Source organism: Acyrthosiphon pisum, chromosome A2 (genome assembly GCF_005508785.2).
Source record: "Acyrthosiphon pisum isolate AL4f chromosome A2, pea_aphid_22Mar2018_4r6ur, whole genome shotgun sequence".
NCBI classification, from domain to species: Eukaryota; Metazoa; Arthropoda; class Insecta; order Hemiptera; family Aphididae; genus Acyrthosiphon; species Acyrthosiphon pisum.
The window spans coordinates 94,679,242-94,693,837 of record NC_042495.1 but is presented as its reverse complement, the minus strand read 5'-3'; positions in this window follow the sequence as shown (position 1 = coordinate 94,693,837).

Here is a 14,596-nt window from a genome sequence, read left to right as displayed (position 1 = left end):
TTAATTAACTATTATAGTTATTAACTGTTTTGGAAACTTTGTAATTATATTATTAATGTTGATAATAAATACTAATGATGTCAGTATTTTAAAAGTAAAAGGCGATTTCACAATAATTCGTACTACCAGCTATAACCGCTTATGTGCTATAGATTTAAATTTTAAAAAAAATATTCATTATTTTATAAATTTTCTACGATTTTAACCGAGTTAAATATAAAATACATAAATTATTAAGCGTTTGTGGATATCAAAAAACTTTAAAATTAGTTTAAAGCATAAAAACTGTAATGCTCGATAACTGGAATTTATAATGAGGTATATCCATTGGAGTCTTCGAATTTTCCTAATATACAATATAGAACAAAAGAAAGGTAGGTATATAGAACGTTTTGAAAAGCACTCGATCCATATGTAAATTAGTATTTTGAATTAAAATTAAATTTTGAATACTTGATTCAGCGATTTAATGTAATATAAAATAGTTTAATATAATATATATATATTTTTTTTAAATTAAATTAGGTCCATGCATTTTCTTATGAGTTATGTATAATACTGTTGATAATTCAGGTCCCATTAACGTAGAAAATTGGATTTAGTTGGTACTTTTGGTGATCAAAATATTACTTTTCAAAACAATTGAGAAAAATTAATTAGATTGTAAGCAACACTTAACCATTGAAAATACTAAAAATGAAAATATATCGTGAAACGTTGACTAAATATATATTATCACATTTTCTAGAGTTGATATTTTTAAAATAAGATCGTTTTCAGGTATTTAATATTATGGCCATAATTGTCTTATTTTATTTCTTTTTTAAGTTAAATGTACTGTATTGTTTTTTCTGAATCAAAAAGCTTGAACAATTGATACAAAGTTGCTAGTAGAATAGTCGTACAGGAGCTTAAAAATATATAGGTAACATTTTTTTCTAAGCGATTGAAGTTTAAATTTTTACAAAATTCGTCAAAATCACGAGTTTTTGAAAATTATTTTAATTTATAAAATTTTTAAAATTTTACATATTTATACTTATAAGGTTGGTTTGAAAATGTAATAGAATGTTCCACATTAGTTGCTCAAGCCAGAATTAAAAGAAAGTGCCGAGCTACGTATATTTTTTATGAAAGTATTAAGTTCAAATGTTAACGAAGTTAAATATACAATAATGACCCTCAAACGATTTTCGTTGCATTAATTGTTATAATTCATAAATATCATTGGTAGAAACTAGAAACATTCCAATATTACATAGATAATAATCTTATATACATAACGCAATTTAAAATATTTAAACTATTTTTAATCTAGGTATTTGAGATCAGAAAATAATTACTGTTTTCACTTAGAATCGCTTATCGAATGCAATTATTTATCATTGAATTCAAATTTAACACGTCCATTACAGCTAGTGACCTGTCTCAATGACTAAGTACACTCACATCCAACTACACAGTATTGCGACTTCCCGAATTATTTTCTACGCTGAGAGATAATATCTTATATTATGTCCGCTGATTTATAATTTTAAAAAAATACTTCCTATACACATCTGCATGATTGTACTACATAATAGAGTAAAAAATAAAAAAATTATAATCACGACTGTCGTAGAGAGATACCGGGTCAAATTACCTAAAATAAGGTACCAGAAAAACTCCTACATTTTATAATATGCTAATTACTATTGGTTGTTTTGACGTTCTTATGAGGAACATGATATAATTTCAGTAGTAAGTAGTAGTTTTTTTGTATCAAACCAATAATAACTACAGCGTGTAGTTACTACACACATAAAAGTTTTAAAATTTATGAAAGGATGATTATTATTGCTCATATCAAGTAACCGAGTTCAGCTTATAAGTAATTTACGTTGAATTTAAGGAATAAAAATTCCTTAAAATTAAAATAGACACATAGCATATAATATGAGCGTATTATACTAAGTTTTTTCATGTTAAATAGGTACGAATGTAATAATATTTATTTTTGGTAAATGTAGACGAATAAATCGGCTGGAGAAAGCAGCACAGAAAGTTGGACTTCACATTAATGAAGAAAAAACGGAATATATGGTGGTAGGAAGACGAGACACCGTGGGATTATACCCGACGCTCAACATCAACAGCCGAAATTTTAAAAGAACAAAAAGATTTAAGTACCTAGGGTCTATACTCTCAGAGAGAAACGAAACCGAAATAGAAATAGGGGCAAGAATTCAATCAGTAAATAAATGCCTCTATGGTCTTGCGAAATTACTGGGATCAAGATCACTTTCAAAAGATCTAAAAATACAATTATACATCACATTGATACGGCCTGTAATTACTTATGGAGCCGAGACATGGCCATTAAGGAAAAGTGATGAAAGAAAACTCTTAGTTCTGGAAAGAAAGATACTACGAAAGATTTTTGGACCAGTAAAAGACATGCTAAGCGGTGAATGGAGAATAAAGAAAAATGATGAGCTAGAAACACTCTTCCATAAACCCAGTATACTCGAAACAATAAAGAACAAAAGATTGGCATGGGCTGGGCATGCTTGGCGTAGCCAAAACCCACTCATACGCATAGTATTAGAAGAAAACCCTACTGGAAAAAGACCACTGGGAAGACCACGTCTGAAGTGGGAAGGCGTAGTTAGAAAATGATGTGAAAGAGTTAGGAGGAGGATTAGACTGGAGAATACAGGCAGCGAATAGAGAAAATTAGAGGCAAGGATATATGTCGGGATGGTCCTAGTGGCCGAATTTACCGAAGAAGAAGAAGAAGAAGACGAATATTGTATCTATAATGACCATTGACCATTAAAAAAAAAACGGGTCATAATAATATTATTGAAAAAAGAAAGAATACTTCAAGAAAAACGTCAATATATGGAAAAAATTAAACAATCAGTATCTAATTGTTTGGCCGTTAATAATATTAGTTTGAAAACAAACTAGGAAAAAGTAAAATCGAAAATACAGGTTTTCAAAAAAATATGTTACAATTAAAAATAACTGTCAAGTTATTTTTCAAAATATACTAAATAATAATAATAAGCAATTTAGATTCTTTTTACATAATATTATTAATATACACAAATACAAAATTAGTGTTAACGTTTTGTAGTTAAAATATAATATAATCATAATGTACCTTTATAGTTTTAAACCATGTAATGTAATGTATATATAGTATATTTATCTATATTATATATTTAAATATTAAATTTCAATAAATATAAAACAGGTAGGTATTTATTTGTATTTATCGAAATATCAGAGGTTACAATAATAACTGAGAAAATACTTAGTACGTTCTTGAGGTTAAGTGCAATATAATATGTATGCAGACAATTTTTCTTAAATTTTAACATTGAAAATAAACTGCTTCCATAAAAGTATGAGAACATTTTAACGCAAATATTTAAGTAGTTATCGTATACCTAAATTTATGGGAACCTACTTTTTTAGACACCTACTTAATAATATAATAATATATCCAATGTAATAACTGTGAATGTTATACATAAAAACCAACGTTTTATATAATATTATTATACATATTAACAACTCACATTAACAACTCACATTAGACGTTTCAAGGATTATTCGCGATGTATAGTATAAAATTGTTTTTTTTAAATAAAATATAAATTGTCTTATTTAAATCGTTATCAACAAATATTGGACTTATCATGATGGGTTTACACGTCTTATACGTTGAGTGGACGATACTTCTTATACCTAGAACTTCTCAAATAATAGATTACTTTATAAAATAAAATGTATTTAATTTTTCGCCAACGCACACACGCGAATAGAAAATAGGTACACATAAGACAATATAAGCTACCGCTTATGAGTATTGTTGGAAATTTATTTCAGTTAAGACCTTGAAAAAAGTTGGTACCAACTCCTCATAAACTCAACTAGTGGATTATTATTACACAATATTCCTCTTTATTTGGGGTTACCGCAAAAATGATAACATACTTATTTCATAGTTCATCGACCTGTGTATTGTGTAGGTTAAATATATTTAACAGCACATTTGTTTTAAATGTCAAACTAAGCTGTATAGAACCCTGGAGATTTTATTTATTAATACAAATTTAGTATATTATAATGACATTTCAACAATGACATTAAATATTAGTCCTGAAATAAAAATAATGTACTACCTAATCCATACGATAATTTAATTTAAAAACTATTTATTAAAAATGTATATGTTAAATATTTATATACTATTTACATTACACTCCACCTATTACACCGTAATATTAATATAAAATTTGAAATTTAATTCCATAAATAATGATTATTATAAGTTTAGCTGCACATGTTGCAGTCTTTATATGCATATGGTATCTACACATCAATACCGTATTGTGTTGTTGATGAATGATGACTATAAAGTATGCATGTAAGTAATGCTTAAAATAATAAAGGTACTGAAATGTCTGCGATTAACATTAAACATTTGAATTATAAAGAAATAATATCAATATCGTATATTATTCATGGCAAAAAATATTATATTCTCTTTAGAGAATGATTAAAAACGAAGTATATATATTACTAATAGTGAATTATTGCATTATACAAAGTTAATTTACTGACGAATAAATTCAAATAAGTTGCGCAAGGACACGTCAAATTAAGCATTTCCTATATTCTTTGAAATCAGTTTTTTTTTAATATTATAATTAAATGACATAACTTTCATGTGTAGTATTATGTATATATGAATAGTATAATAATACATTGGTTTTCTGGTCTGAATCAGTGTTTGTGAATTTGATCTCGTTACCCTCTGCACATAAAGAGAAACTGAATTTGACGAAAAAAAAAAATAATAACTATACACTGGAAAAAGAGGGTAGATCCGGTGGTGGTATACGTATGAAATTTGAAAGGGGAGAAATCGTACAGAAAAACAATTATTAATAAATCATTATTTTCTTGGAAATGTCGGTAGGTAAAATGTCGGCGACAGGAAAAGGGAAGTTAAAAACGTAGGCAGGGTGGCAATAAAACATATAAAAAGATACCAGAAATCACGAAGCGGTTTTTTGAAATCACAAATCATGCGTTGACATTTCGGAGATAACATTTGACTTTTATGGAATGTAAATAATTTTTCGATTTTGGTACTGTCGATTTCCAACGTTTCGAAGTCTGCACGAGAAGAAGGGAAAATAAATAGCAATAAATACAAAATAAGTACCTACCTACTAAGTTATATTCTTAATTTTATTTCATTTTTGTATAACGGTTTTATTTAATTTACTAACACGAAATGGAATAATATTTATATTTTTGTTAGTAGCTATTTAAAGTAAACATTTATTAAAAAAAAATAATATAATAATACAGAATTTTATTAAATTACATTATAATGTGAATGGGTAGGTTTTATAATTTAAATTAGTACCTACTTAGTGATACAATTATTATAACTTAAAATGTATTGCACCTTTTATGTATATGTATTTTATCATTATTATATAGTACCTACCTACTATTTCATACCTTTGTCTTTACATTTGTTTTAATTATTTAACAAAACGTCTAACTATTATATGACCTAATAACAATATATTTTTATAAAAGGCGTTTAAGTCAGCAATATAATAGTATTCCGTATACAATTACGATGAGATGTATTATGGTAATTTTATTTTTACTTACTAATCTTGAAAATTAACTTGTGACTTAGAGTATAAATAATATTTATATGTAATTATTTTTAAGATTGAAAGTTTCCGACGTTTCCAAACTATCATATTATAATGGTTTTATATTTTTGAACTGTTCTATTTACTTACCGAGTACTTTAACAATGATTATTTGCACACGATATTATTAAATACATAAATATATAGTTTAAATAGGAAATAGTACGTTTAGATTAATCCATTTCAAACTGTTATTTTAAACATTAGAGCGAGTACCTATTAACATATTATCCAATTTAATGATTCTATTTATTTAAGCCTTCGTAGGTTAGGTTTTGATATTTTAATTTTAAAGCGAGTTATAATAACTTTTAAGTTGTAATTCTTTTGTGGAATTTGAAAAGGTAACAATATTTTCTTTAAAGTTTAAATACCAAAATCTTATATTATATACACACCACACTCCAATATGTTAAAAACAACAGAGTAAATTCTCTCTGATCGAAAGAATGCTATGTTGTGCTAACTTTTGCTGTTGAATTTTCTTAAACTATAACTGAGTAACTAAATTGTTTGTACATTTCGAACTATACTAACGAGTATTTACTAATTGATTTAATAGCGCATACCTACTTAGATCCTACATGAGTGTGCTGCAAATCATAATCACGTTTTGAGTTTTTTTTACGGTTTAATTCATTAATCTCAGTTTCAGTTGTAACTCATGCTATGTATAGTATACATTTTGGTTTTTTTTAATACATTAATACCTAATAATATGTGTAAGCGTGTTTGGTTTTATAGTAAAAAAAAACCCGATTCTGGTGGCTTATAACGTGTAGTTAAGCAACTACTACCGTACAAATATTTCACTACTTGAACTATTTTGGATTAAAACAAATATATCTTTTAATTAGTTATCACATTACGATTTACGGGTAACAAATATTATTCGTCTCGAGGTATAATGGGTATATTATTATTTTACATTATATACGTTTAACTCGTTCGATAAAGACGCTTTAGTATTTTAATTATATTCAAGTCAACAGCGTTTTGACAAGTTTTATAATTACCTTTGCTGCCACTGATCATTCCACTACTGATTTGTATATGATGAATGTTATTAAAATACATACTGAATTCCGTTTTCGGTTAATACGACATCATTGTAACGCATGTACAACACATTGGCCGCACAGGTCCATATTATAATAATATATTCAGGGCATATATTAACCGCGACAATGCGAGTTCTACATCTTTAATACATATTATATTGTATCGTTGAAATTAAACGGCAGTGGCGTGTAGAATTTTTCTATCCAACACTAATCCAGAATCTCAGCCGTCGAAAGTCCGATTTGAACTATTATAATATGATTAATAATATAATATAATATTATGTTATAAAATCGTCCACCTATATCTACCACAGTATTGTTGATATATTATCAACTGCTGGGAAAACTACGGAATCACCCGCAAAGCCATTTACGTCTAATTCAGTCCTTGGATGAGCCGGTCGTTTGTTTTCTGAAGTGAATAGCGCGTCGAAAGGCGCTCGTTTTTGGGGCGTAAAAGAGTAGGTAGTAGATCTGTTTAATATAGTTTCACGTAATCACGTCCGATTGTTGGTGGCTGCGTGTGGATTTGTGAATACAATTAATACCTACCAAAGTTCCAAAAGTGGTCAAGTATTATTATAACTGTGGTTACCTGCACGTGTATGCGCATTTTGACCACGAAGTATACTCCATAATATCATCATAAAGTGTTGTATTTTTGAAATATTTAAATCGGGTGTTTCCACGAGATCACCCGTCGTGAGACAGACGACACGTCAGGCGGCTTGACCGAGACAAATGACGCCCGACTGTCGTCATACAGGGTGGGTCTGGTATCGCTGGATGATGTAAAACATTTAAACGTAATTTTGGTATACAATGTTTAAATCTTCTAGGTACACCCTATATATAATATGTAAATATCGAAAAATTGTGACGACTCAATAATAATAATATATCCGCGCTCGTGAGTACCAGATAGACGATGTACCTTGTGTACTGCAGCGTGGTATGTAGTATTGGTATATCTGTTACCATCATATTATATTAACACAATACTTATAATATATGAGCATGTCGTGTGCCGCGTAAACGCGTTCGTTTAAATATTGTTACATTATCGGGCGTCTGTGTACACAATAATACGTATCTGGTTGACGGGAATTAATTTTTCAGACGTTTCTACTTCATTTGTCACGATGACGGTAGAGATAATGTGCGTGTAACCCAATACAGCGCCACTACAACTTTTTTTATAAATTCAAATTACCGTTTAAAAATAAGAGAAAAAACCACCACCAGAGTCCGTTCAGAAATATTGCCGTCGAAAAACAGTCGATTAATCACTGACGATTGAGTCTTACGCTATATAATAATATATATTATACGCGTACAATTATAATAATAATAATATAGTCAGTATTAAATATTATTACACGATGACGCCCGTCATATTTCTGTGTTCGCACGAATCATAATGTTTTAATTCGGACATCACAGATGTTACATGGTAATAATGATATTATTACGTAGCATTATACCGTCTCGTACCGGTACCGCCCGTTATAATACCGGTTATTATTACGACGATTTATTATCCGACTTGTAATTTGATTAGGATTTTAAAGTAAATCGCATTAATTATTCTTGAGAGCTCTGTTGCATACGACATACCTACGTTTATGTGACTTTCCCATAGATCTAAGGACTTTCCAAAGTATAAAAAAAAAGAAACTTATATTTCGCATTTTTTGTGACTCTTCACTTCGTGGTTGGGGCACATTTCAGGACATTTGCAAGTATATTTTATTAGCTTCTGATGGAAATAATGAATGACTATATTACCAATTTAAGAATTAATCGTATCCAAACGACCAGCCTGTAGCCTATAGTCTGTGAATTTAGGTGGTACTTCCTTTTTCGTACTGTGCGTTTATTATTAAATTATTTTTTCAGACTAAAAATGAAAATCAGAAATTAAAAAAGCCAAAGATACGTATTATTCATAACAATTCTCATTTTTTCATTTGTTAGGTCGTTAATAAATTATTTTAAGTGTATTTTTTTGGAGTTTTTAGGTCGTAAATACATTTTTAATGTTTTTTGGCTATTAAAATCCGAACCCTAGCCATAATTTGACATCACAGCTTGGTATACGATCCAACACAAATATGCGTATAGCATCATATAATTATTATACGCAAACTCCGTGGTATTATATTATAATTTATAATATCACATACCCATGCAGGTTCATCAAAAATCACGGACGAAGGGTTTCACGACCAGCTTTTCGTGAAATTTCCTAAAATAATAAAATAATATGTGACGTGCCCCCGCAGTAAACATCCTAGCCGTGTCACGATGTTTGTTGTTCGTCTCTCTTTCGTTTCCTGTAAATCGTGTTGCGTTTATGCCAAGTGGTTATTTTTCTTCAATTAAAAACATAAGCCTGCGTTGTTTTTGAGCGCTGGAAATTTTTTAATCCGTGCATAAGTAGGTACACATATCTTGGGATTAAAGTGCACCGAGACCTTTTTTTTAAATTGTATTTAATACGTGCGCTCTTCGGTTGATCTCTTTCTCGTAGTGCATTACTTTTATTTTCGGCAACCCTGATTCCGCCCCGTGGCGTCTAATGTATATATACGCTTTTCTATATACCTATATAATACACGTGCGCGCTTTCCCCTTTTCTATATTCCCACGTGCACAATCGACACGTGGTGCACTGAGAAAGAGAGTCGTCCAATTACAGTATGGATACTATATATGGACACAGAGCCTTAGTACAAACTTTTATTAAAAAAAAAAGGAAGCAAAACAACAGAGCAATCACATTTGAGATTTTTACGAGATGTAATAAAACGACTGGGATGTACTAAAAATTATAAACCATGTCGATATTAATTTAATTTGATAAATGTGCATTCGTACTTTACAGTTCTTATACCATACGTATATTTTACTATACCTATCATACCTATTAAACATAATATGATATATAAACCAGTAAACATTTTGGCAAGTGGGTATCACTGTGCTGTATTTTAGGTGTCGAGTTGGTCACCGTAATGGATGTGTTTAATTTGAAATCAATGATATTATAATATCAAAGTACCGAATAAATCCAATTATCTACCAGAAACCATCCTCAAAGTTTTAAATCGAAGCATTTTTACTGTACACAGAAACATACAGAGCCATACAGATGCATATACAGATATGATAGAAAGAAAAAAAATCAAGCTCATAAAATCGTAAATCAATACACTCATCGCTCCATATAGAATCTAAAAATTCTCACAAAATATATTATAAAATTATACAATCTAAATTTATCATGTTTTTAAATTTTTTATCTAACTTTACCTTAATACACATTTATCTCACGCAAAAGAAATTATTCAAAAACGACCTCGTTTATGCACATTCTTTTATTTAGATTCCATATGTTTTTCATATAAACTTTTCGGTCGTACAATATGTTTCCTGCAGTTTTCTATATTTCTATACATAAACAAGTGTTTTAAAATACTAGTTTTGTATTGTAGTGCTTAGTGCTGCGGTGATAAACTATCATGACGCCATCGTCTGTCCCGGACTGTCTCTGCTATATTATATATTTTATATCTGCAAGATAGAACTATCTAACCTATATAACTACATAATAATATATTTCTGTTATTTTATAGTTTGTTTTCATAAAGTTCTAATATTTTATAGACTATAAAATATGATAAATTCATAAACTATGTCGGCCGAACCATAAACCTATAATTTAACACGCCTAGTATCCGATCGTCCAGCGGCCGAATATCAAGGGCTCTATTCGTTTGGTTAGATGCTGAGGCGAAAAGTGTGACACAGTCGTGTTTTGATTTAAAAGTGGCAAATCTGACGACGTCTGCTTTCTAAGTGCCATCACTTTTTGAGTAGAAAGAAAAGGCTATCCGTGAACGTCATACAGAATAGAAACTGCAGTCTAAGAGCACTTTAAGTCAAATGTCACTAGAAAAGTGCATTTCAAATTTGTTGTGAGATTATCGTTCTACAATCATATAAGTATATAACGGAATTCATTAGTTATGCCAACCAAACATTTTTTTTTACTTGCAGCACAAATGCCAAATAAGAATATCATAATATGATATTAGTATAATATTGTTTTAATGTTTTTTTTTTTTAAATATTGTATATTATTCAAGTTTAATATTATTTATACCCACTAAATGTTATATTAAAAAAAACACAATACGCATGATTTAATTTACAATAAATAATTAAAAAAAATTATTGAAGATTTTTATGTACTAATAAAATAGATTGATAGATAGATTTCTTGTTATTTCAAGTAATATATAAATTAATATTATTTAATAAAAATGCGGAAAAAATTAGAAGAAGCAGAAGCCTTGTAGTGAGACAAGAGTTATTAAGTTTAAATACAAATAAGTAATAACAGTTTTATATATAAATCAAATAATTTAAAAGCAAAGACCAAATGATTTATAAGATTATATGGCAGTAAGATTATGTGGACACAATTAATTTTAATTATTATTTAAGTAATAAGTGGCATGGTGACGCGTGTATTATATTATTATCATTATTATTGTGTTTATCAGTATTAAATGTTATCTGAATCGATGTCCAATTTTATTATACCTTTAGCGTTTAGTGTGTGTTCAACCATGTATCAGTGTACATATACTTGTCACCGTGTCGGTCGCCGCAGAATAAACGAAATAATGCAGTAAAATACATTTTGTTAATTACACTTACATCTACCTACAGTCCACTAAAAAATTGACGGTAATAATAATATATAGTTGTACTGATAGGAATTGCACTTGTATATCATAATTATTTTAAAAGACATACATCTGAAATAAAATATTTAGTTTTGAAAATTATATGTCTATCATTAGGTAGTGTCACTAATGGGTGACTTCTTCCCTCAAATGTAGATACTAGTATGTAGTACTCTAGTATAGTATGTAAATACTCTTATCACATTTGCTTATTATTCAAATTAAGAATAGATTGTAAGTTTCTTATATAAAAAAAAAAAAATATATATCTTTCATGACTAATTCATGAGTATAATATGATTAATTATGTATTATATTATGAATCATAATTCTAAATAGTCAATCAGCTCAGAATAATAATTAATATAACCATTGGTATTTTTTTCATAATTATTTAATTATTTTCATTCAACTCGACAACAACGGTTATATGTTTTTAAGAATTTACACTTTTAGTGAAATCGTGCACCCCAAGAGATCAAAAAGGATGTAATTACTCACAGAGAAGCGTTGCAGCCCTCATAAGAGAAGATTTTTCCCTCGTTAAGCGACTAATTATAAAAACAGGAGACAAAAATCTACGAATTAATAAACAATTAAATTTGTTCTGCGCACTAAAATTAATTATACCAGAGCTTACTTTTGACTACAGAACCGCTAAAATATGCACTAAACCGGACGCGTGTTATTAATATTTTATTCGACTTGTTCGTAATAAGACGACGGAACAACAAACGATTATGAAATGAAATACTTTTCGTTTTCGAGCTGTACACGTGCGAAATAGCTGAAAACTTCGTTATTTATACAAGCGTAAATAAAAATTATTTCAGACACGCGTTGAACTTTATTCACCAGTAATCATCGGTGTATTGTTATTGTAATATAATACGGTCAAACAAACATTTGCAAAAAAATACCTTAACTATGTTATAATATTTTTTGACGTGAGGTGTTTTATTTTCTGGTGCACCTACATCATAATATTATTCTATTATTATTATTATTATTATGCACTTTATATAGGGTGCAAAATATATTTCATTTACATATAAATTATAATACTTGATAGTATTGAAGACGTTATTGAACAGCTTATAAAAAGCTCATATCATAGTGATCGTGGTCTTTCAACGATCATCATTATTCAAATCATTTAATAGAGCTGATATTTAAATTATATGATTTTATTATAATCACCATTTATAAGGTCAATGAATATGATTGGAATATTATTATGTTAGTGAACAAATTTGAATACTATGAAGGAAAACTCGAGGGAAAACTCATTAGTTATATAGTCATAGAAGAAGAAACATTCAAAATAAATATGCTAGATGCAATAAGATTCTTAAATAATTTAGATTTAGGTAAGACCGATGCCGCCTACTCAAAAGGGTTCATTTTCATATACCGAGAATTAGGTCCCAGTAAACAATTTTTTTAATTCAGCACTAATTACAAGTCTTGTAGAACAAATTATCTATGCAACGATCTTATCCAAAGAACCATTCATATAATTAAGTCACACCCGAGACAAATGTATACAAATAGTCAAATGTAAAGAGTAGAATAAAGACATTAGACACAGACCACGCAACGTTTTGTTTTTAATTTGATATGGAAATGTATATTAATTGTATATTCATTTGCATGCCTTTCGAAATTTTAGCTATATACTTATATTGTTTTTATACATACTAATTTTTTATCTTTAATAATTACCAATATTTATGTATTTTTCTTTGTTAATTGCCGTCAGGCGCAGAAATATATAAATTTAAAATTAAAAAAATTAAAACATATAATATTATTTTACAAACGCGAAAGACGATTTTAACGTCTATTGACGCAAGAATAATATGACGTTATTCTGTTTATCGTAAAGTTTTTAAAAAAAATGTATAACTGCTAGCCTTGTAGTATGCTGCTATAATTATAGTATGATAATATGTTCATTTTAATATTATGACACGACGTGCATAGTTCGCTCAGCCCGCACAAATATACACAATATTATGATTATTATAATATTGATATTATTATGATATCAACCAAAGCGTACATAATTAGGTGTGTGTAATAATAATTATAATCGTAATCATATACAGGTGCCGTGTACCTATATTATAATTTATAATATCTTAGGTGAAACTTTGGAAATGATAACATTCAGTATCGTTACTTGTTTGCATACAGACGCGTTTCGAATTATTGTTTGGCGCGGACCTTTTAGTGATACAACAGCTAACTGCTCATAATATTAATAATAAAAGATAATCATAATAACATATTATACATAATATAATGGACTTGTCGCGCGCTAAGTATACTCGTTCAATTAATGCCACGTGTTACCGATATAACGCCTCGCCGTTTCAAACGAGCGCATATTATAGTGTAAGTAATATTTTCATAATATTATATATTATTATACTGTTATACTTTATTATTTTATTATACGATGTTATTCGTCTAACGTAAGACACTCATATTTTAGAAAATATTTTTCGAAACAATTATATTTCTTATTATATTTAAGTTTTTACTTTTTTTGAATGGGAATTGTCGTACTAACATGTTAACATACATTTTTAATTTCATATTCCTTAGCTGAAGTATTTAAAGTTTTGGTTGGTGACCCAACACTTTATGGGATATACTTGTACCACTCCACTCTGCTCGTCTAAGCTTTAAATATTTATAAGACATAAACTACGGTACCTAGTCCAAAATTTGATTTTTAAATATCGAAGTAAATACTTTGCTTAGGAGAAAAGGAACTAACATTTCATTTTGTCCTAAAAAAAGTAAAACAGTTAAATGATAACGATAAAACGTTGTAAAAATTAATATCACTTGAAATTATCTAAAAAAAATATAATAAAATCGGTTAATAGTTTTTGAAATAGGTAATGTCTGCCTTAAGCTAATTGGATCAACCTATATGTGTGTGCAATCGGAGTTCACTTCAAAACGCATTCTATGCGTCCAAACGAATTGTCCTGAAAATACCTTAAAAATATATTATCATTATTGT